The 20,535-nt window shown below is 48.4% G+C and overlaps 1 long non-coding RNA gene across 1 annotated transcript in view; it reads right to left on the reverse strand.

Annotated features, from left to right (window-relative positions):
• Positions 1-8,871, reverse strand: part of LOC127543010 (uncharacterized) — a 53,295-nt gene extending 44,424 nt beyond the window's left edge. The window contains exon 1 of the long non-coding RNA XR_007949074.1: positions 8,038-8,871. This is a non-coding gene — a long non-coding RNA (uncharacterized LOC127543010). The remainder of the gene's footprint in view (positions 1-8,037) is intronic.
• Positions 8,872-20,535: the final 11,664 nt, after the last annotated feature.

A 20,535-nucleotide genomic window follows, 5' to 3' on the forward strand; every position in this document is an offset into this window, starting at 1 on the left:
TGGCACCTTTGCTTGGCCCTAGGAGAAGCAGGAAGATAGAACCCAAGGTGAGAAGACAGGGCAGCTCTGGCCAGCCTGAGCCGGGAGCTAGTGTGTAATGTCTGGGCCAATCAGAGCCAGCGGGCTGCAGGTCAGTAAGAATAAGCCAGCCCAAGCCTGCAGAGAGGATGCTTAGGGCTCTGTGGAGGTCCAAATTAACTTGTAAAGGGACTTCCCTTAGCCCTTTCCCCACCAGCATGGTAAGGGGCTTAGACCGTCTTCCCTCTGTGCTCATTCTTGTTTGCTTCCATTTTTCCCTATCCTGCTTTAAATCCACCTCTTCCAGGAAGCCTTCCCAGTTTAGCTCCGTTAATCTGCAGTGATTTCAGCACACACCCCCCCCCCACTGCCTTACCAGCAACTCTTGTGTTCACAGGATATCCCCTTAAAATGTATGGTTCTTTGTCATAGGAACACTAGGTTTATGTCCTCTGCCCCTCATTTTCTGGTCTGCCTGTTTCATGCTATTTCTTTGTGTGAGTGTGTGTGTGGCTATAGTATTTTTCCTAATTACTTGTTTAAAAAATTATAACATTCATTTTTTAAAATTAAGTTCCAAATTTTTTCTCTAAACAATTTGATACAGGTTCTATGTATACAGTCACACAAAACGCATTTCCATTAGTCATGTTGTGGAAGAAAATACTGACAACACATAAAAATTAAGTAAGAAGCCAATACGCTCCACCTTGCACTGAGTTCCCTTCCATGCTATTTCTTGATGCATCGTCCTCTTCCCCTTTCTGCCCTCTAGGACTCCTGCTCTCTGTGTCTGGGTATGTATTCGTCGCTCTTGTCCTTGCAGTTCTGTCTCTGACACTGTCTGGCCTTGTACCTTGTTCCTGTCTGCCTTTTCTGTCTCTATTTCTCTCCTCCTCTCCTTTTGTCTCTCTGTCTCCATCTCTGGGTCTCCATGTCCATGCATCTCCTTCTCTCAGGATCCCATAGGTGGGTGCCAGCCTAGAGTGGGCGCTGAGGATTATGACCCGGGGCATTGATCTCTCCGTGGGGTCCCCTTTTCTGTCCCCCAAAGCCTCCAGAGCTGGTTCAGAAGGCCCCTGGTGGGCCCAGCCCAGGAGAGAGTCCCCGAGGGATGCCGCGGGGAGGGTCCTGAGGTTGGTGACCCTGAAGCACCCTGCACACAGTTTGTGCTCCGAGACATCAGTGCTACTGGTGACAAATGTGTGACTGATGGCTCCTGATGGCCCTTCTCCCTTGCCACCCGCCCCCACACACAAAAAACCACTGCCATTGGCCCCACAGACTCCACTGTCAGCCCAGGAGACCCAGCCCACACTGCTCACCCCCCAGCAGCCTGCAGGCAGAAGCACAGTCTCCTGCACTCACCTCACACACTCCCCCACAGTCACATCCCACCCACAGACGCCCTCCCATACGTGTTCGCTTGTATGCACACTCCTTCCCTCCTGTGCTCGTGGATGTGTGCGTGAGATGTAGATTTTGGGGCTGGGAGGGAGCTCAGGGGCATCCAGCTCAAGCCCTCCGCTTTATGAAGCCATCAGGTCCAGCCCCCTGCAGCGCTGTGTCAGAGCCCCCCTCTGGACCCCCGCGCTGAGACCCTTCCCACTGCACCGCGATGCTTCCTGGGCACGCGCACAGCCATGGATATCTGCATAGATATATGTTCAGAAACCTGCTTCTCCCCACCTCCAGCTCCATCCTTGCCAATATTCACCCAGAGGATGGGGAGAGATGGGGAAACTCTCACCAGTGGCTTGCTGAGTTTCCCACAATAATCGGAAGAGTGTCTTCAGCTACAAGGAGGTAGGAAGGAGTCAAAGTAGAACTGAGGTTGAATTCCTCAAACTCCCCATCCCCGCCACAGCCTGCCTCCATCCCTCCTGATCCAGTGCAGAGGCCAGGCTCTGCCCTACAGGGAGGAGGGCCCTTGGAGGCTGAAGACTGAGGAGAAAGAAGGGAACAAGCATTCGTTAAGTTCCTACTATTTGCTGTCACTATGTCGAGCACTTTACTAAATCTTATATCATTTGGTCCTCACCAACAACACTGGGAGGTGGGTGCGATATTATTTCTATTTTGCAGATGAGGAAACTGAGGCAGATAGAAGTTTAATGACTTGCCCAGGTTCACACAGCTAGTAAGCACCTGAGGCCCCACTTGAATTCAGGTCTTCCTGACTCTATGGCAGCTTTCTATCTCCTGTGCCACTTAGCTGGTAGGGAGATGGGAAAGGGAAAAGGAAGGAGAGATGGTGACTGTGCCTTGGTGAACTTGTGCTACAAAAGTGTAGCTGCATTGTGTGATAGAAAAGTACACTACATTATTTATGTATATAGAGGGGGGGGGACAGACAGAGAGAGACAGACAGACAGACAGACAGAAGGAGACAGAGAAAGACAGATACACAGAGAGAAAGAGACAGAGACAGAGACAGAGACAGAGGAGAGAGAGACAGAGAGAGAGAGACACAGAGACAGAGACAGAGATAGAGAGACAGAGACAGAGACAGAGGAGAGAGAGACAGAGATAGAAAGAGAGAGACACAGAGACAGAGACAGAGAGAGAAAGAGAGAGAGAGATGGAGAGGGAGACAGAGAGACAAAGAGAGAGACAGAGACAGAGAGGGAGACAGAGAGAGACAGAGAGAGACAAAGAAAGAGACAGAGAGAGACAGACAGAGAGAGAAAAGGAGACAGAGAGAGAGAGACAGAGAGAGAAAGAGAGACAGAGAAACAGAGAGAGAGAGAGAGACAGAGAGAGAGAGAGAGACAGAGAAAGAGAGAGAGACAGAGAGACAGAGAGAGAGAGAGAGAAACAGAGACAGAGAGACAGAGAGAGAGAGACAGAGAGACAGAGAAACAGAGAGAGAGAGAGAGAGAGAGAGAGAGAGAGAGAGAGAGAGAGAGAGAGAGAGAGAGAGAGAGAGAGAGAGAGAGAGAGAGAGAGAGAGAGAGAGAGATTTTTTTTTTTCATCTGCCTGGTGAAGGTAGAAAGTTCAGCATGAGTGACTGAGGGAATGCATATATACCTGTGAGAGCAAGGCTGGGGAGTAGAAACAGAAAGGAAACAGAAAGACCAAGAACCTGGGGAATGTATAACCCCCACTCCCATCCCCCTTTCTCCCACTCCCCCCTCAGGGCTCTTTTTTGCTCTCCTCACAATTACTCATTGCTAGTTACACATATCCCGGCTCCACCACCATATCCTGAGGCAGGAGAAAGAATCCCAGCATGAACTCTGGCCACATTGCAAGCTTCCTTCTCCCTCTGGGCTTTTCAGCGCCCAAGCCTGACCCCCATTTCTCCCCTTTTGGAGGCCCTCCCTGACCTACCCCTGGAGGACTAGCGGCGGAGGGTTGCACCCATGAGCTCTACCCTCCCACTTAAGTGCCCGTACCTCCAGCACAAATACTGCCTCTATATCTGGCGGGCACACAGCACGTAACTCATTAGAGCACATCCCCTTTGTGGGCACAGTGCATATTCAGTGTGGGTGCAAAGCCAAACAAGCACACACACACACACACACACACACACTTGTAATCTCACTGTTCTCTGGAGGTTGGTTCCTGGGGAAGCCCCAGAGGGTTCCTGGACCGCACATAGAGAGAGAGAGAGCCCTTCCTGCAAAATTCCTGCCTGGAAAAGCAAGAGCACAGGAGGTTCCCTTACACCCATTTCCTTTCCAAGCTTCAGCTTCTCCATCGTCAGGAAGGAGAAATTAAGATCCCTGTTCCTCTTTTGCAGGACTGACATTTGGCCAAAAGAGAGACTGGGGTGGGGTAGGGCGGAGGACACAGTATGGACCTTAGGACAAACTGAGCATTTACTCCCCAAAAAGAACTTTCAGATTGTTATGTCCATAAGAAACCATAAACCTTCCTATATTAAAAATAGACAAAAGGGGCAGCCAGGTGGCACAGTGGGTAAAGCACCAGCCTTCAAGTCAGGAGGACCTGAGTTCAAATCTGGCCTCAGACACTGATCACTTCCAAGCTCTGTGACCCTGGGCAAGTCATTTAACTCCAATTGCCTCAGCAAAAAAATTAATAAGTAAACAAACAAACAAATAAAACTAGACAAAAGCAGGATGTGGGGATATTGGACAGAGAGACTAAATAGTTAAGAGCAAGGATTGTTTCATTCTTTGTATTCCCAGTGCCCAGTGCATAACAGAAGTTTTATAAATGCCTGTTGACTCATGTATTGATTGAAAATGTGAATGATTCATGCCATCAAGGCAAAGCTCATTTGGGGGTGGGAGGTGGTACTGACCACACAGTCTCTCCCAGAGACATTTAGCATATTTTAGAGGAAAACTTGACAGGGGGAGAAAGGGGAGAGTATATTTGTTCTAATAAGGGCGAGAAAAATGGGAAAAGGGACTCCAAGCTGAGTCACAGAAGGAGCAGTTTGAAAGAAATGGAAGATGTTTAGTGTGGAGAAAAGAAGACTCAACAGAACTATGAATTGTCTTTTTAAATGGATTAAAAAGCTATCACATGGGAAAGGGATTGCATTAATTCTGTGGCTCCAAATGACAAAATAAATACCCTTTGGGAAAAGTTAAAGGAAGGTAAATTGGGCTCAATATACAAAAAAGCTTCCTAAGATTCATCTGTGCAACAATGGAATGGGTTGCTTTCAACAATAGTGAGCTCCCCATCACTGAAGGTATTCAAGTAGAAGTTGGCTCATCATCATCAAGAATGTTATAGAAAATTGGGCTTGAGATTTTTGAGGTCCCTGCCAGCTTTGAGGTTCAATCAACAATAAGAGATCTCCTGGACCTCAAGAACTCAGCATCCTCTGTTATTTTTCATATCCTTATCCCTTTCCTCTCCAAATCTATCTTTCAATTATTTATTAAATCTTTATTAATGCTTGCCATGTACACATGCTCAGTCCTTGTTTTAGTTCTATTCAGAAAGAGAAGGGGAGAAAGAAAGGACCCTACTCAAAGTCATGGAATCAAAACTAGAAGCAATCTATGCCAAAGCATGAATGATTTTTTATCTATAATTAGAAAATATTTAATAAAATAAATAAAAACATTTTTAAAGGACACAAAAAATCATTGATATGGGAATTCAGAAAAAAAAATCTTTATACATGAAAGATAGTGGGGCAGGATTTTGACAGGCAAGAGGACCAGTATTAGCAAAAGTACAGAGGTAGGAACATGTAAGACATAGTTGAGGAGAACATGAAGAGACTATTCTGGTTGGAGAAGAGTTTATGGAGGGAATCCATATAAGACAAGGTTGAAAATCATAGAAGACCTTGATTGCCAGACTGAGTTTAAATTTAATCTAACAGACAACAGGGGACTTCAAAAGGATTCTAAGCTTCAAATAAAGAGTTCCTTAGATTTGTAATGTGTCAGAGCTGGAAATGGTCATAAAGACCATCTAGTACATTCTCCTTTATCTTACAACAAAGAAATTTCATAGGAGTAAATTGATGCACCTACCCAAGGTCACACATCTAATCAGTATTAGGACTATGATCAGGATTTCTCTCAAGCTCCAAGTCCAGTACTGTACCCTGTTGCCTCCTTCCTACTTTTGAAGTCCTACTGTGACCATCTGACTACCTTGTCCCTTTGACCATGGAGTGAGTTCATAGTTCACATGTCAGTCACTAGGCAAGGGGATGGAAGGAATTTATAAATGCCCAGAACTGGTTGAGGGAGGAGGACCTGAATTCTTCATCCTCCTCAGAAGCTTAGGCCATCAAAATGTTTGTGGCAGCCCTGTTTGTAGTGGCTAGAAACTGGAAAATGAATGGATGCCCATCAATTGGAGAATGGCTGGGTAAATTGTGGTATATGAATGTTATGGAATATTATTCTTCTGTAAGAAATGACCAGCAGGATGAATACAGAGAGGACTGGCGAGACTTACATGAACTGATGCTAAGTGAAATGAGCAGAACCAGGAGATCATTATACACTTCGACAACGATATTGTATGAGGACATATTTTGATGGAAGTGGATTTCTTTGACAAAGAGACCTGAGTTTCAATTGATAAATGACGGACAAAAGCAGCTACACCCAAAGAAAGAACACTGGGAAACGAATGTGAACTATCTGCATTTTTGTTTTTCTTCCCGGGTTATTTATACCTTCTGAATCCAATTCTCCCTATGCAACAAGAGAACTGTTCGGTTCTGCAAACATATATTGTATCTAGGATATACTGCAACATATCCAACATATAAAGGACTGCTTGCCATCTAGGGGAGGGGGTGGAGGGAGGGAGGGAAAAAAAATTGGAACAGAAACGAGTGTCAATATAAAGTAATTATTAAATAAAAATTAAAAAAAAAAAAAGAAGAAGCTTAGGCCATTCAGTCCTAGTGCAGAACAAACAGACCTTGGGCTGGTGATTTCATGGAGTTCTGTAAGGATTTGACTTTCTATGGTTGTGGAGAGCCAACAAGCAGAAGACAAAAATACAGAGAGGTAGGGGATAAATGGCATCAGGAGGTATTCATTGAAAAATGGGAAAACTTCCTCAGAGGTGTCTGGGGTTCCTGGAGGTGATGGGACATTCTTCTGTGCAGAAATATAACCAGTGTCTCCTCTTAGTTTGATACAAGCAGAAATTGCCTCAATAGTTGTCTAGAATGTTATAAAAGAGATTTCTGCTCCGGAAAAGGTTGGACTTGAAGATTCTGAGATCCCTACCAGCTCTCAGAAGCTATAAACAATGGGAGGTGATTTCTAGTTGTACACAGGCAGAGAAATGAGTTGAAAATCATATCATGATTAAGGCCAATTCCAACAATCTTGTGATGAAGAGAGCCATCTGGACCCAGAGAGAGACTATGGAAACTGAGTATGGATCACAACATAGCATATTCACTCTTTTTGTTGTTGTTTGCTTGCATTTTGTTTACTTTATCTTTTTTTTCCTTTCTGATCTGATTTTTCTGGTGCAGCATGATAATTGTGGAAACATGTATAGAAGAATTGCACATGTTTGACATATTGTCAAATTACTTGCCATTTAGGGGAGAGGGTAAGGAAGGGAGGGGAAATTTGGACACAAGGGTCAATGTTGAAAAATTATCCATACATATGTTTTGAAAATAAAAGGCTCTAATAAAATATTTTTTTAAATTATCATAATGTAAGCTCCTTGGGGACAGGGACTGACTTTTATAATCAGGGATAGTGACCTGAGATTTGAAGACTCTTTTGTTCTTTGCCTTTAGCCTTTTTCAGTCACCTTCCTTCCCCTTTCTAGAATGTAAGCTTCTTTGGGGCAGGGACTGGCTATGTAATGAGAAGTGGAGATTCATGTCCTGTAATTTCCTTAACATCCAATTAATGGGGAATCAGAGAAGGGACTTGTGTTTCAGATAGAAAGTAACATGCTGCCTTTGGAGTTTCAAAGATGTGTCTAATCACCTAGGCACCCAATTCTTGCAAGAATGTAAAATAAAATTTTCCTACATTCAAAAAAAAAATTATATCATAACCAGCTGTACCAATGGATGAGGAGGAGAAGGATAGAGAGCAAGGTGGGGCAGAATCCCAGGGAAGGGCTGAAAGGACTGTCTCTTTCTGGATGACCAGTTTCAGGACTAGAACATTTGTGGATTGGGAACCTAACTCAGGGCTTTTCAGATGTCTTTCCTTCAGTACAGAACAGATGGACTCGGACCAGAATTCAGAACCAACTGTCATTCATCCTCTGCCCCTTACAATATGTGATCTTGGTCAAGTTGTATCCTTTCTCTGAACCTCAGTTTCTTCATCTGTACAATGAAAGGGACAAAATAAAAGACCATTTCTAGTTTTGACATTCTATGTTCTATGATCCCTTCTTGCTCTAATATTCCGTTCTAAGGTCTCTTTTCCGGTGCCAGCATTCTATGCTCTACGTTCTAAGGTCCCTTCCAGTTCTAACATTCTAAGATCCCCACCCCCCAGTCTGACATATTCCATTTTAGGTTCTTCCACAGCTCTGACACTCTTCCCAAGCCCCCCACCATGGGGACATACCTCCTGACTGGGTTCAATGCTTCAGTTCTGCTTTCCATGTGCCCTCGACCAGGCCATAAATTCCCGAGAGGTGGACACGAGGACTAGCCGGGTCTCTGGGCATAATTCGGCTCCCACGGGCACTTGGAGGCCAGGTTAGAGGAATCAGGCTGACGAGGAAAATTGGGGGAGGGGAGGAGGGGCTGGGGGCCCTAGAAGGCACTGAGTCTCGAGCTCCGATGCTTGCCAGGCTCTTCGTTAACCCTCCGCGCCCCAATTCTCCGGCTGCTGCTGCGTGGGAAGGAGGCATCAAGCGAATCTCTTGCTCCAGCACCACATGAAAGGGGCAGCCAGGAGCCAGAGACACACAAGAAGCTGCAACGGTGGCGGGAGGAGAAGTTTGAGCGCGGGGCAGGTGCGAGTCCGGCGGGGTTTGGCGGGCGGGGGGCTTCCTCGCCCGGTTCTGAAGTTGGTGCGCTTCCCTCCCCCCGTGTTGCCACCCGGCCCCTGGCTGGGAGCGGAGAAGCATGTGATGGCATCTTCCATATAGGGGCAGGCACGGCACCAGACCGCCCTGCGGAGGCCCTAAGGCCACACTCCCAGACAATATATACCTAGTGCTCAGCCCGAACCGCTCCTCACTCGCTCGCTGCCGAGAAGCGCGGAGCCTGGCAGAGCGCACGCAGCCGGAGCCCGAGCCCGAGCCGAGCCGCCCGCCCAGCCGAGCCACTTACGGGCTGCCCTGCGAAGGAGGGAGGGGCTCTGAGCCGGAGGGCAGGCCCGGGGGACTCAGGTAAGGCAGGACGGGCACCGGGCATGGGAGGGCCGGCCAGGCTCCCAGACCGCCCGGCTGGCGGGCTGCGGGAGGACTGGAGGAGTGGGGCTGGGAGCCGGAGGCTGGCATGGGATTGCGTGTGCATGAAAGTGCCCAAAGTGAGGGCTGTGGGGTTTGCCACCCCATTCTTAGCTCCTCGTCAGAGGAGCTCAACGGCCGGGACGGGGAGAGGCTGGGGCTGAAGGTCCGTAAGAGCGGAGCATCCGATGGGCAGGTCCGGGAATCAGCCCCACTAGAAGGACCAGGCAGCCCACTCTCTGAGGCAAGACCAGGGGTAAGGAAGTTTAGAAGTCCTGCGGCGCTGGGTGAGAAGTAAAGGAATCTGGCCAGGCAGGGAAAGGGAGGGTCTGCGTTTGTGTCCGAGTTTCTGTATTTGAATACATTCATGCACGAATATATGTGTAGGTTTGCCTATGTATATGTAGTTTATATTGTTAATTGTATCTTCATTGTCCTATTTGAAAAAGGAAGTTGGGGGAGCAGAACGTTAATAAATACTAACTCCCGGGCATGGCAGTAATATGTCAGTACAAATCCCCTGAATTCTGTTCCTGGAAAGTGACTGGTCTTCCCCAAACCAGGGAACCCCCATACCTATCCAGCTTTGGAAAAGTTAGCTTAATTACCCGATGCCCCTCATAAAATCCATAAAAATGTGTGGGCTTTCAGGCATCAGATTGACCTCTATCTCTCCCTCACTGGAGTACTGGAGGAGAGAGAGGACAGGGATAGCAAAAAGCTCCTCCTCATGCTTCAGTCCATGACCAGAGCTTTTTGGCCTGCTGTTCCCCAGGGCACCCACTGGGGCAGTGACTTCTGTCAAGTCTTCCTAGGCAGTATGCTTGGAGAGCCTCATCAAAGTAGGGCTTCAATAGGTCAGTCCCCAGATTTGCTCCTTAATTGAGAGCTTTAAAAAGAAAATCTTCCAGCTCTCAATCATAAATTTGATTTATTTCCCCAAAACTGAGAATTTGGGACAGCACTAGAAGTCAAGGTCTAAGAGTTATCTGCCTACCTGTCTTTATAATCCTGAATCATCTAAAGAAAGGAATTGTGGTTACTGAATATTGGCAGTGTGCTGTAGTGAAATAATACTAAATAATGTGAATAAATGTGCATTTAGCACCTTAGGGTCCTCAAGTTGCTTTACATAGATTATCTCATTGGAGAGTTTTAGATTAAGAGTCACGAGACCTCTCTAGATCCAGCTCTGCCTCTAATTCACTCTGTACCTCAGTTTTTACCCCTGTAAAATGGGGGTGGAAAAGGCAAGAGTAGTGTCGGCTAGAGAATCTCTTAAGGTTTCTTCTAGCTCTGTCATTCAATGTTGTCAGGGGTGACAGGTGGGGGGAGGGAGACTTGTTCAGCCAGCACAGGGCTTGGTTCAATCTATGACACTGACAAATGCAGTGGCAGAGGAGTGTCAGGATTGGTGGGGACAGAGGAGGTGATCTCTCCTAATGGAAATAAGCAATGGGAATTTCCTTGTGGGGATTGAGTCTTGTTGGTATCAAATTGCTTGGTGCTAAGATGAATAAGCACCATCCCAATTCTCCCCACTGTACGTGGGGTGTCACTTGGACCATCACCTGAAAACGGAATCTGGGCTACTATCAAGATGGAGTCCTTGCCTGACACCTGCAGAGCCAGCTGCCTGTGGGGTCTTTCCTACCCACCATTCCTGAGAACAGCTAGGCTATTCCAAGGCCTGGGTCTGAATTTATATCTCATTTACGTTGAGGGATGAAATCCTTTCCTTGGCATGGATTTATGCACCGAATCTCATCCTGATCCCAGTTCCCCTTTGCCAGCTACACCCTTTATGTCCTCCTCCCCACTACTTGCCAAGTGAGGGTCTCCTCAGAGATTTCTCCATTACTATGAACTGGTTACACTTGCCCTGGGTTGGGAATCAGGAGCTCTGGATTCTAGACCTCAGTTTGCCCCTAACTTGCTTCCTTTTGGAAGAAATCCTTTGAGACTCAGTTTCCTTCCCTGTAAGATGAGGGCATTAACTAAGTGATTTCAAAGGCTACTGCAGCTCTAATGGTGTCTGTGGCTCCCTTCACATCTTTCTCCATCTTTGAGTTGGGGCATAAAAAGCCACAGCCAGTTGAGGAGGGTGGAAGATGTTGGTGGATGACTTCCCAAATATTATAGGACTGTTCATCTGTTTAGACTTTCACAGTTCATACCTGCAAGCTCCAATAACCTAGAAGATAGAATGGTATAATGGCCAGAACACTGAACTTAGAATCACAAAGAGCTGTGTTCAAATACTGATATAATTACATGACTGGGGACAAATCACAATCTTTCGGTGCCTTATTTCCTTAGTTTTAAAATGAGAGTGGTTTCAATGGTCTCTAAGATTCCGTCAAGCTCTAGATCAATGGTCCTGACCCTTGAAATTGTCCGTCTTTGGGGAAATCAACTGGGTACAATGGCCCCGCAAAAGCCTCTTCTCTTTGGTTCGTCTCCCAGCTTCCAAGTTTAGCTCCCTATCCCAGCCCAGGTTAGAATGTAAGGAGCTTGGAGCATTTGCTTCCCAATCTAGCTCTAGCCCAAGCACTTCCCTCTTCCCTCTACCCTCCCAGCCTCCTGACTGTAAGTCCCACCTTACTGGAAAAAACAGCTGTCAATCACTGACTCAGCATCACCCCACCCCCACCCCTGGTAACCTTCACTGGGAATCTCCATTCTCAAGGGCTGAGGGGATGAAGAGGGGAAAGGAAAACAGACTGGAGAAGAGGAAGAAGAGAAGAATGGGGAGGGAGAAGTAGAGGCAGGTGCTAAGGTTGCCTTCACAGAATCATCCTTCGGCCCCTTGGACCTTCAGATTCTTCCCTTCTTCTTCCCAAACCCTGAAAACCTGCATTTTTTGAGTTTACTTCTCCTTTTCACTAGCCCCCTTTAGGTCTTCACCTCTTTCCCTGTTTCCCAAGCAGCTTGTGCAGAAAGGCTCTGACATGTTACGTCTTTGTAAAGAACTTACACATGTGTGCATTCTGCCATGCACACCATAAAGCTGAAAGGGGATCCTAGAAAGCATTTGGTCCAACTCCATCATTTTACAGAGAAGATCACCAGAGAGTGAACCTGCCAGAAGTCACACAGCAAGTTCAGTTCAATTCAGCAGATAGTTGATTAAAGGGCCTTTTCTGTGCAAGGCCCCAGACCCGGGATCCTGGTCTCCTGACTCCATGACATCGATGTGTGACCTGTTCAGGTAGAGTAGGATGAGTGTAAATATAGAGTGGCGGCCATGAAGCGCTTGTTGGGGGAGCAGTGGGCACGCGTTTTGATTCCTGGGTACTTGTCAGTATTTGTGTTAGGGTGTACACACAAATATCTCCTTAACCATCAAGAAGATGTGTGTGCTTGTTCACCTGTTTCCTTGAGTACATGTGTGTATATATGGGAGTGTGCTGGTGGTGGTGGGATGCCAGGCTAGCAATCATGGGGTCAAACAGGCTGCTCTGCAGCTGAGCCAGAGTCTGCCCTGAGGATCTTCTGGAGAAGGGTCCCAGAGGAAGCCCCCAGCCAAGCGAAGCTTTGAACTCCTGGTAGAAGTAGAGGCCAGTGGGTTACCTGGGTATCACCAAATTCCAGCTCCCTCTCTCCCCCACTCCACTATACTGTCCACCTCAAATATCTCTTCTCTCCTCAGGGGCAGCTAAAGAAAGATGTCCCACTGGCTCAGCTAGAAGCCCAGCTCCACTTGATGTGAGAGATCCTCCCTTCCTCTGCTCAGATCTCCATCCACCCTCACCTTCAGACAGACCACAGCCCCTGCAGTCCCAGGTAGGTTCCTGTCTGTCTTTCCTCCCCAAGAATAGGCATGGACCCCTCCCCTCTTCAAGCCTGGGGTTACGGTGGGAGGAGGACCAGGATGGAGAGGGAGAGGCGGCTGAGGGGGGCAGGAGGCATCAGGGCAGGCACAGCTGTGCCGCTGTGAGTTCCGCTTGATAGATGGTCTCTGTGCAGCCGCAGCCGTCGCCCCGACCCACATGAACATTTTTCATCCTCATCCCTCCTCAGGGGAGCCTGTCTGTTCGGAGAGAAGCTCACAGAACCCAAACATCGGCTTCCAGGACAAGCTGAGAATTGCAGGCTAGGTCCCGGGATTTGTCCGAGGAGTGGCTGAATGTCTGAGCAATAGTGAAAGGGTTGACCCGCCTCCCCTCTCTCTCATCTTTCACAGAGCCTTCAATCCCTCCCTGAGCTCCTGGTCCCCTCAGGGAGCTTCCGTCTCCTTCACTGAACCCACTAACCTTTCACTAAATCCCAATCTTCTCAAAGAAGCTTTGCTAAATCTCCAACCAACCCATATCTTCTGAGTCCCTATTTTTTCCTGAATCCCCAGATTTCCTTATTAAACCCTATTTCTTTCTCTGACTCCCCATTCCCTTCTCTGAGCTCCCATTCCCTTTTGAACCTTCACTGCCTTCTCTGAGCCCTCATCCCCTTTTTGAACTTTCATGACTTTAGCCGATCTCCATCCCGTTATTGATTGTTCTTCTCTCTGATCTCCCCCACCCCCATTCCCTCCTTTGTGTCCCAATTCCTTTACTGATCCTGCCTGGCTCACTCTCTCGGAGCACTACGACCTCTGGCTCCATCCCCTTATTGACACCCCATTTCCACCTCCCTTCCCGAACCCATCCTCCCTCTGGAACATTTTTGACTTTTTTAAGTGGCTCAAATCCTACGCATTATTGGAATTAAATCCGTGTCCAGCATCACCACGCAGTCCACCCATGACCATTCTAGGAGTGCCCTTAGCTACCACTGCCCGTCTAAGATAAACCCAGAATCCCACAGAGCCAAGGAGGCACCTAAGCAGAGCTCCTCGGAGGGAAACTTTCCCAGTCAGGGCAGCCTCTGCCCCACTTGGCTATCCCTTTAACAAGCGCCCAATCAGTCTGAAGGATCTAAATGAGAGCAGAGGTAATTGTCCTGGGTAGCTCCTGGTGGTTGTGGGTTTGAAGTGTCCAGAGACCGGCTGGGGACTGACAGGGCCGCCCAGGTCTCGATGTCTCCTTGGGCTGGAGCCTTGCCCTTGGTTCCCCTTTCTCCCCCCCAAAAAAAACTTCCCATGGGGCTTCAGACTGGGGAAAGGACTCCAGTCTCCCCTTCTGCCGATTTCCCAATTGGTGTGGGATCTGGGAGTGTCACTTGCCCTCACCCAACACGCACACGAATAGCGTAAGAAGAAAGGGAAATGAGTGCTGTGAATGTGACTTTGCATGTGTATGGCGACTTTCCTACTGTATCCTTGCCGCAGTCATAATTGTTCGGCATGGTCCGTTGTTTTGGACTCTATGGGCCTCTGTTCGGGTTTGGGGGGACAGCTATTGTGCTTGTGCCTGTTATGTAACATTAAGACCCTATGGTGTACGAGGTTCTGGGTGATGGCATCTTGGAGGAGGCATGTAACACACAGTCACACACGGAGCACATGCAACAGCCACCCACAACTCCAGGCACGCATGCAGGAGCAGCAGTAAGAGCAAACCCCACACAGGAAGATGGGGGCAGTAGGAAACAGAGAGGACGAGCCAAAATCTCCATACTTGGTAGACAAAGCAGCTCAGATTCCTGCACTCTTCCCTCTCCTCCCCTCCCCCCATCATGTCAGCTCCCCCTGGCTCTGGGCTGACCCTACTCGGGGACACAGGAGCCCCGCCCCCCCATCCCTGATCCCAGATGGAGCCCTGCTGCACAGGTGGCTGCTCCCACGGTGGCAGATTGGGGGCGAGGCCAGCCGCAGGGAGGCTCGGGGAGGAGAAGGGAGGAGCAGGGACCTTGGACTCCACTCAGCCCCCAGATTCCATTCCCCACCCCCCATCAGCCCCCAGCTGGCCCAGGGACCAACCGGGCTGACCAACATTATCCCCAGAACTGAGCCAGCTGGTAGAACATGGGTACCCCACTCTGTAGGCATTTCTTTCAAACTGCAGTCCCCCCAGTCTCCTCTTTCCTCCTTTTTCTCCTTAATCCCTTCTCCCATTCCCAGATTTTCTCCACAATTCCACGTTCTCCCCAGACTCCTTCTTCCTCTTCTCTCAGTCCCTTTTTCTTTTTCCTGACCTTCCTCTCCCATCTCTAACCTATTTTTCCCATTCTCTGACCCTTTCCTCATCGACGCTCCTCTCCTATTCCCAGATTTCTCTGGTTCCCTGATCCCCTCTTGTTCTCCTGCCATGCCTTATCCCTTATCTTATTTCCATTCCTCATTCTCCCTCCTATTGTCCCATACCCTAACACTGTCTCCCAGGATCCTCCACCAATCCTTGATCCTATCTCCCATTCCTTGGTCCCTTTTCAGTTCTCTTCTCCTCTAGCCCTCCTGTCTCAGCCTCCCTTGCTCCCTCTCTCTGCTTCTCCTGAGCCATCTCCGTTTTCTCCATCTCTTCCCAACTCCACTGAATGATTCATCCTGCAGCTGAGGACAGAAGGGCAAGAAAACCACATGGAAAAGATACACATGTCCACATAGGAACAGGCACATATGTAGATGTGAGAAAAAAAAATAGCCATAGCAGCACACATTCAGGGCACTGAGATATAGCATACATAGCAAGAACACAGAAAGGTATCAGAAACTTTGGAGCCCAATCCCCTGATTTAAGAAATGATCCTAGATTTAAATCTGAGAGAGAAAATAGAAGACATTCATTTCACCCCCTTCATTTAATAAGTGAGGGAACAGAGACTTTCCCAATTTTGGAAGGTAGCAGAGGGTTGGAGAAGACCACCAAGAGTTTAATTCTCCCCCCAGACTGGAAGATGCTGCCTCGACATGGTGGTTCTTAGCTTCCCAGCAGAGGTAATTCATTCTTTTTCTTTTTTTCTTTCTTTTTTTGGGCAAAGGGGTCTGTTCTCAGACCCCCTTTTCCCCTATTTCCAACTATTTAGAGTTGAGAATAGATTAGCTGGGATTCACCTGCTCCCAAAAGGACAGGATGTCTTTTCTACAGCCCTTTCTTTCTCTGCTCCTCTAGCCTCTGCTGTAAGGATAGGCTGAGGAGTTGAGAGGGTCCAGAGTCTCATGCTATTAGCTACTGGAACCTCCTGGGAAGGAGCCCAGGTGAGAAATGAATGGCTTTCTTCTTAAGAACCCAAAGCACTTTCTCAGGTTAATCTTCTGGATAGTTTTATATTTTACCAAAGGGGAAAGCTGAGGTCCAGAATAGATCTCCCAAGCATTAGACCCAGGCTCTTCCCCCCCATCCAGAAGTTGCCCTACCTCTATTCCATTCTCACAAGATCATCGAGTCCCTCCGTGCAATGAGTCTCAGGAGGAAAATGATTATTCTTGCTCTGGAATTTTGGGGGCTGAGGCAAAGGAGGAGAGGTTTCTAAGGTTTTCCCCCACCCCAAAATCCAGACAAGAGCAGTTTCTTCTACTAGGGACAGATGCTTGCTCCTGGGCAGGACAGTCTCTAGTTTCTTGCTGGAAGCCCCAGATTGGGGTGGTTGAGGCAGGTATGGATATTTTCCTATGGTGGCCCACTTTTCTCCTGAAGTCACTGGCTCAGTGGGGAGAATTTTAAGGGGAAGAGGGAGCACTCTGAGGGACGAGGGAGGTGAGAAGAGGTTGTATTGCAGCAGACCCAATTTCCACACCCCTCCAACCTCGGATAACATCCTTTGGCCCCCAACCCCAATAGCAGAGAGGCATGAGGGAGACACCGGATGAGCATCCTCCACCCCAGTCAGCAGCCAGAGACACCTGCACATCAATGATGCACTCCTGTCCCAGCCCCCCTCCTAAGGAAAGTAACCGGGGAAGAAGCCAGGTGTCTGCAGGCTGCCCTCCTCCACATCATACATGTGAGCACCCGTGTGCCCCTACTTGGGCACAAGCACAGACCCCACTCCTCCACCCCGCTCCCAGGAGAGCCACGGGCGAAGATGACAGGTGTAGGAGGCCGCCTTCCTCCGCCGCTCTTACCGGCACGAATACCCATGTATGCAGTGCGTACACATGTAACACACACACACACACACACACACACACACACACACACACACACACACCCATCCAAACCAGCCTCTCACTAAGCACATTCTGCTCCGCCCCAGCTGGTTTTGCTCGGAGCCTGCTCCGTCTGTGCCCGTTCTGGGACTGAACCGCTTTTGGCAAGCGGAGCTTCTGTCTCCCCGGTCTACCCCCCTTCCTTCCCTCCTCCTCCCCAAACTCAGCCCTTCGAGGGACGCTGCAAATCAGAAAGCCGCCCCCAGGGCAAATCGGTACAAATGAGAGAGCGCCAGCCAGCCAGCAAGAGAGCGAGCGAGCCAAGAGGAGAGCGGGCGGGCGGGCGCGGGGAAGGGGGGCGCGGGCCGGCAGCTCCAGCCTCTGTTCTCGAGTTTGATGTGTCCCTGCTCAGCGGCCGGCCGGCCCGCCAGGCGGGGGCCTTGGGGAGGGGGGGAAGCTCTGCCCTGGGCGCCGGGCTGCCGGGGGCGCCCGGAAGGCCCTCAAGGCACCGGGGAGGGCGCTGAGGTCAGGAGGGGAGCCCCCCACGGCTCCCCTCGCCCCGCCCATCCATCTCCAGGGTCCCCGCACAGGAGGTGGGCTCGAGCAGGCGGTTCCAGGGAACGTGAGTCCTGAAATTTTTATTGTTTCTAGAGGCTCGAAGTTAAAAGGAGCCAGGCGAGGGGAGGAAGCTTTGATTTTTCTCTCTCTGGGTCCTGGCCCAGGTGGACTAAAGAACTGGGGGAAAGTTAGGAGGAGAAGGAAAACGCTCCACTAGCTACTTGTCCAGGCTGGGGAGGCGACGAAGAGTGCTTCCCCAGCTCGGATCGCCCCCTCCTTTCTAAGATGCCCTCTCCCATAGAGAGAAAAACAGTCCCATGGAGTGAGAGACTGGAGAAATGGGGGATTGGCGAAGGGGGAGGGGGAACCGGCCGTGAGCTCTTGCTTCCCTTCTCTCATTCCCCCGCTTGGCAAATGAAGCCTCTGGACTGGCGGGCGCCTGGCACACGCTCCAGGCAGTGGGAGCTCTGCGGGAGGCCCCCCGAATACCCAGCGGAGGTGGACATTGCTTCCGTTGCCCCGATCCCTGGTGCACTCCAGGCGGGCAGCTTTCTGCGAGGAGCCTGTGGCCGGATGGCAGCACTTGGAGATGGGAGGGGGTCAGATGGGGTCTTTCTGCTCGGCTTTATGCCCTGGCATTGTGTCCAATTGTTTTAGTTGGCTATTTGCTCATTCAGTTCTGTGTCTCCGGGGGGAAAAAAAAGACATTGGCAGGGAATGAGGAGAGATGAGGATGCCTTGCTAGATGGGTTGGGTTGATCCGATGATAAAAGGGCTCATTGCCCTGTTGGATGACAGGCTCTCCGTCCAGTTCATCCAGACCGGCTAGTCTCGAAGCCCGTGGATAGGAGGCTCTTTGGGGAAAGGGCAGCGCGTAGACTTCGGTAGCAGGTAACTTAACCCTGGGGAGTAAAATCTAGCTGGCAGGAGAGCTCTTCTTTTCCTCTGTGGGAGCAGTACCAAGCTGAGAATTTGTCCTAGATCCATGAGAGTGGAGGGAAGTATCTGTGAGGAACTTCCTTTTACCAAAGGAATTACAATTTCTATAGTCTTAGAATTGCCTATAGTTTAAGTGACTTGTCCAGAGTCACACTGTGTATTTCAAAGACAGGATTTAAATGCACCTGTTCTTGACTCCCATATTACTATCCACTATGCTGGGGCTGACTTTAAGTACTTAATCCATGCTTATTGTACTGTGAAGACTGACCTTGAAGTTGCTGAAGTTTAGATCAGGGATTGTAATTTGAGTCTCTCTAATACCTAGACCCAAGTTTTTTCCTTGGTTCCAGAAGTGACCAGAAGGATAGTATTCCACATCCAAGAGCCCCAGTGCTAACAATCCCCATTCTGTCTTCAAACTTGAATCCTGATTTTGCCTCTTACCTCTAAGACCTTGAATGAATCCCTTTTCTTACCCTTAAGTCCCTCAGGGGAAATGAAGAGGCAGAACTAGGTGACCCTTAAGGATAAGATTTTTTTTTTTCCAAGTACAACTCCTTTATTTTACAAATGAGAAAACCAATGTACAAACCAGTTAAGTGACTTGCCCAGGGTCACACAAATTAGTAAGTAGGTAGGATTTGTTTTGTTTTAATAACTTTTTATTGACAGAACCCATGCCAGGGTAATTTTTTACAATATTATCCCGTGCACTCACTTCTGTTCCAATTTTTCCCCTCCCTTCCTCCACCCCCTCCCCCAGATGACAAGCAGTCCTTTACATGTTAAATAGGTTATAATATATCCTAGATACAATATATGTGTGCAGAACCGAACAGTTTTCTTGTTGCACAGGGAAAATTGGATTCAGAAGGTATAAATAACCCGGGAAGAAAAACAAAAATGCAAACAGTTTATATTCATTTCTCAGTGTTCTTTCTTTGAGTGTAGCTGCTTCTGTCCATTCTTGATCAATTGAAACTGAGTTAGATCTTTTTGTCGAAGAAATCCACTTCCATCAGAATGCATCCTTATACAGTATCATTGTTGAGATATATAATGATTTCCTGGTTCTGCTCATTTCACTTAGAATCAGTTCATGAAGTCTCTCCAAACCTCTCTGTATTCATCCTGCTCGTCATTTTTTACAGAACAATAATATTCCATAACATTCATATACCACAATTTACCCAGCCATTCTCCAATTGATGGGCATCCATTCATTTTCCAGCTTCTAGCCACTACAAACAGGGCTGCTACAAACATTTTGGCACATACAGGTCCCTTTCCCTTCTTTGGTATCTCTTTGGGGTATAAGCCCAGTAGAAACACTGCTGGATCAAAGGATATGCACAGTTTGATAACTTTTTGAGCATAGTTCCAAATTGCTCCCCAGAATGGCTGGATGTGTTCACAATTCCACCAACAATGTAGGATAAGATTCTATAAATTGAACTATCAGGAAGGGACCAGGCACTGTTCTGGGGAGGCAAGGCAACTAGAATAAAGAGGCAACTCAGAAGTTCCTGCCAGGTCTGCAGTGGTTTGGGCTCCACCCCTGCCCCAAAGCAAGAGCTGATCAAGATGATTCCTCAGAGTAGTAGAAAGAATCCAAATTTAGATATCTGAAGACTAGGCTGGATTGTCCATTCTGCTATCACCTCCCTTTGTGACCCGGAAATCACTTCTTTCAGGTCCTCAGTTTCTTCATCTGTTAAATGAGGGGGCTACATGGTTTCTAATGTATTTCATGGCTCCTTCTGGTTCTGTCATCTTCTTTCTGCTTCCCCTAACCACAACTCCTTCAGGCCTAAAGGTGGTAAATGTTTAACAGAAAGTTGGGGGGGGTGGGGAGAGAAAGGCCAGGAAAGAGATTGTATGTACAAGACACTTTTAAGTTTAATCTGCAACATTCACATTTTTTCCATTACTTTCTTAAATTCAGACAATCAACAAAATAAATCAAGCCTTGATTTGTAGCACTTCCAGAAGACGTGATAATATGCTCCAGATGTAGAAGAAGCTGGATCCAGCTCACCCCTGAAAGTTTCTCCCAAGGCTATCAGCCAGACCTGATAGCTAGTCAGCGTTAAGGCTGTCAGTCTATCCCTGCGTACCAGGATCCCTGACAGAATGATAAAAATTAAGGGTCCAATACTGTCCCTGTCCTATTATCTCTGCTACGACCTTTTTTCCAATT

This window comes from Antechinus flavipes, chromosome 1, assembly GCF_016432865.1.
Source record: "Antechinus flavipes isolate AdamAnt ecotype Samford, QLD, Australia chromosome 1, AdamAnt_v2, whole genome shotgun sequence".
NCBI classification, from domain to species: Eukaryota; Metazoa; Chordata; class Mammalia; order Dasyuromorphia; family Dasyuridae; genus Antechinus; species Antechinus flavipes.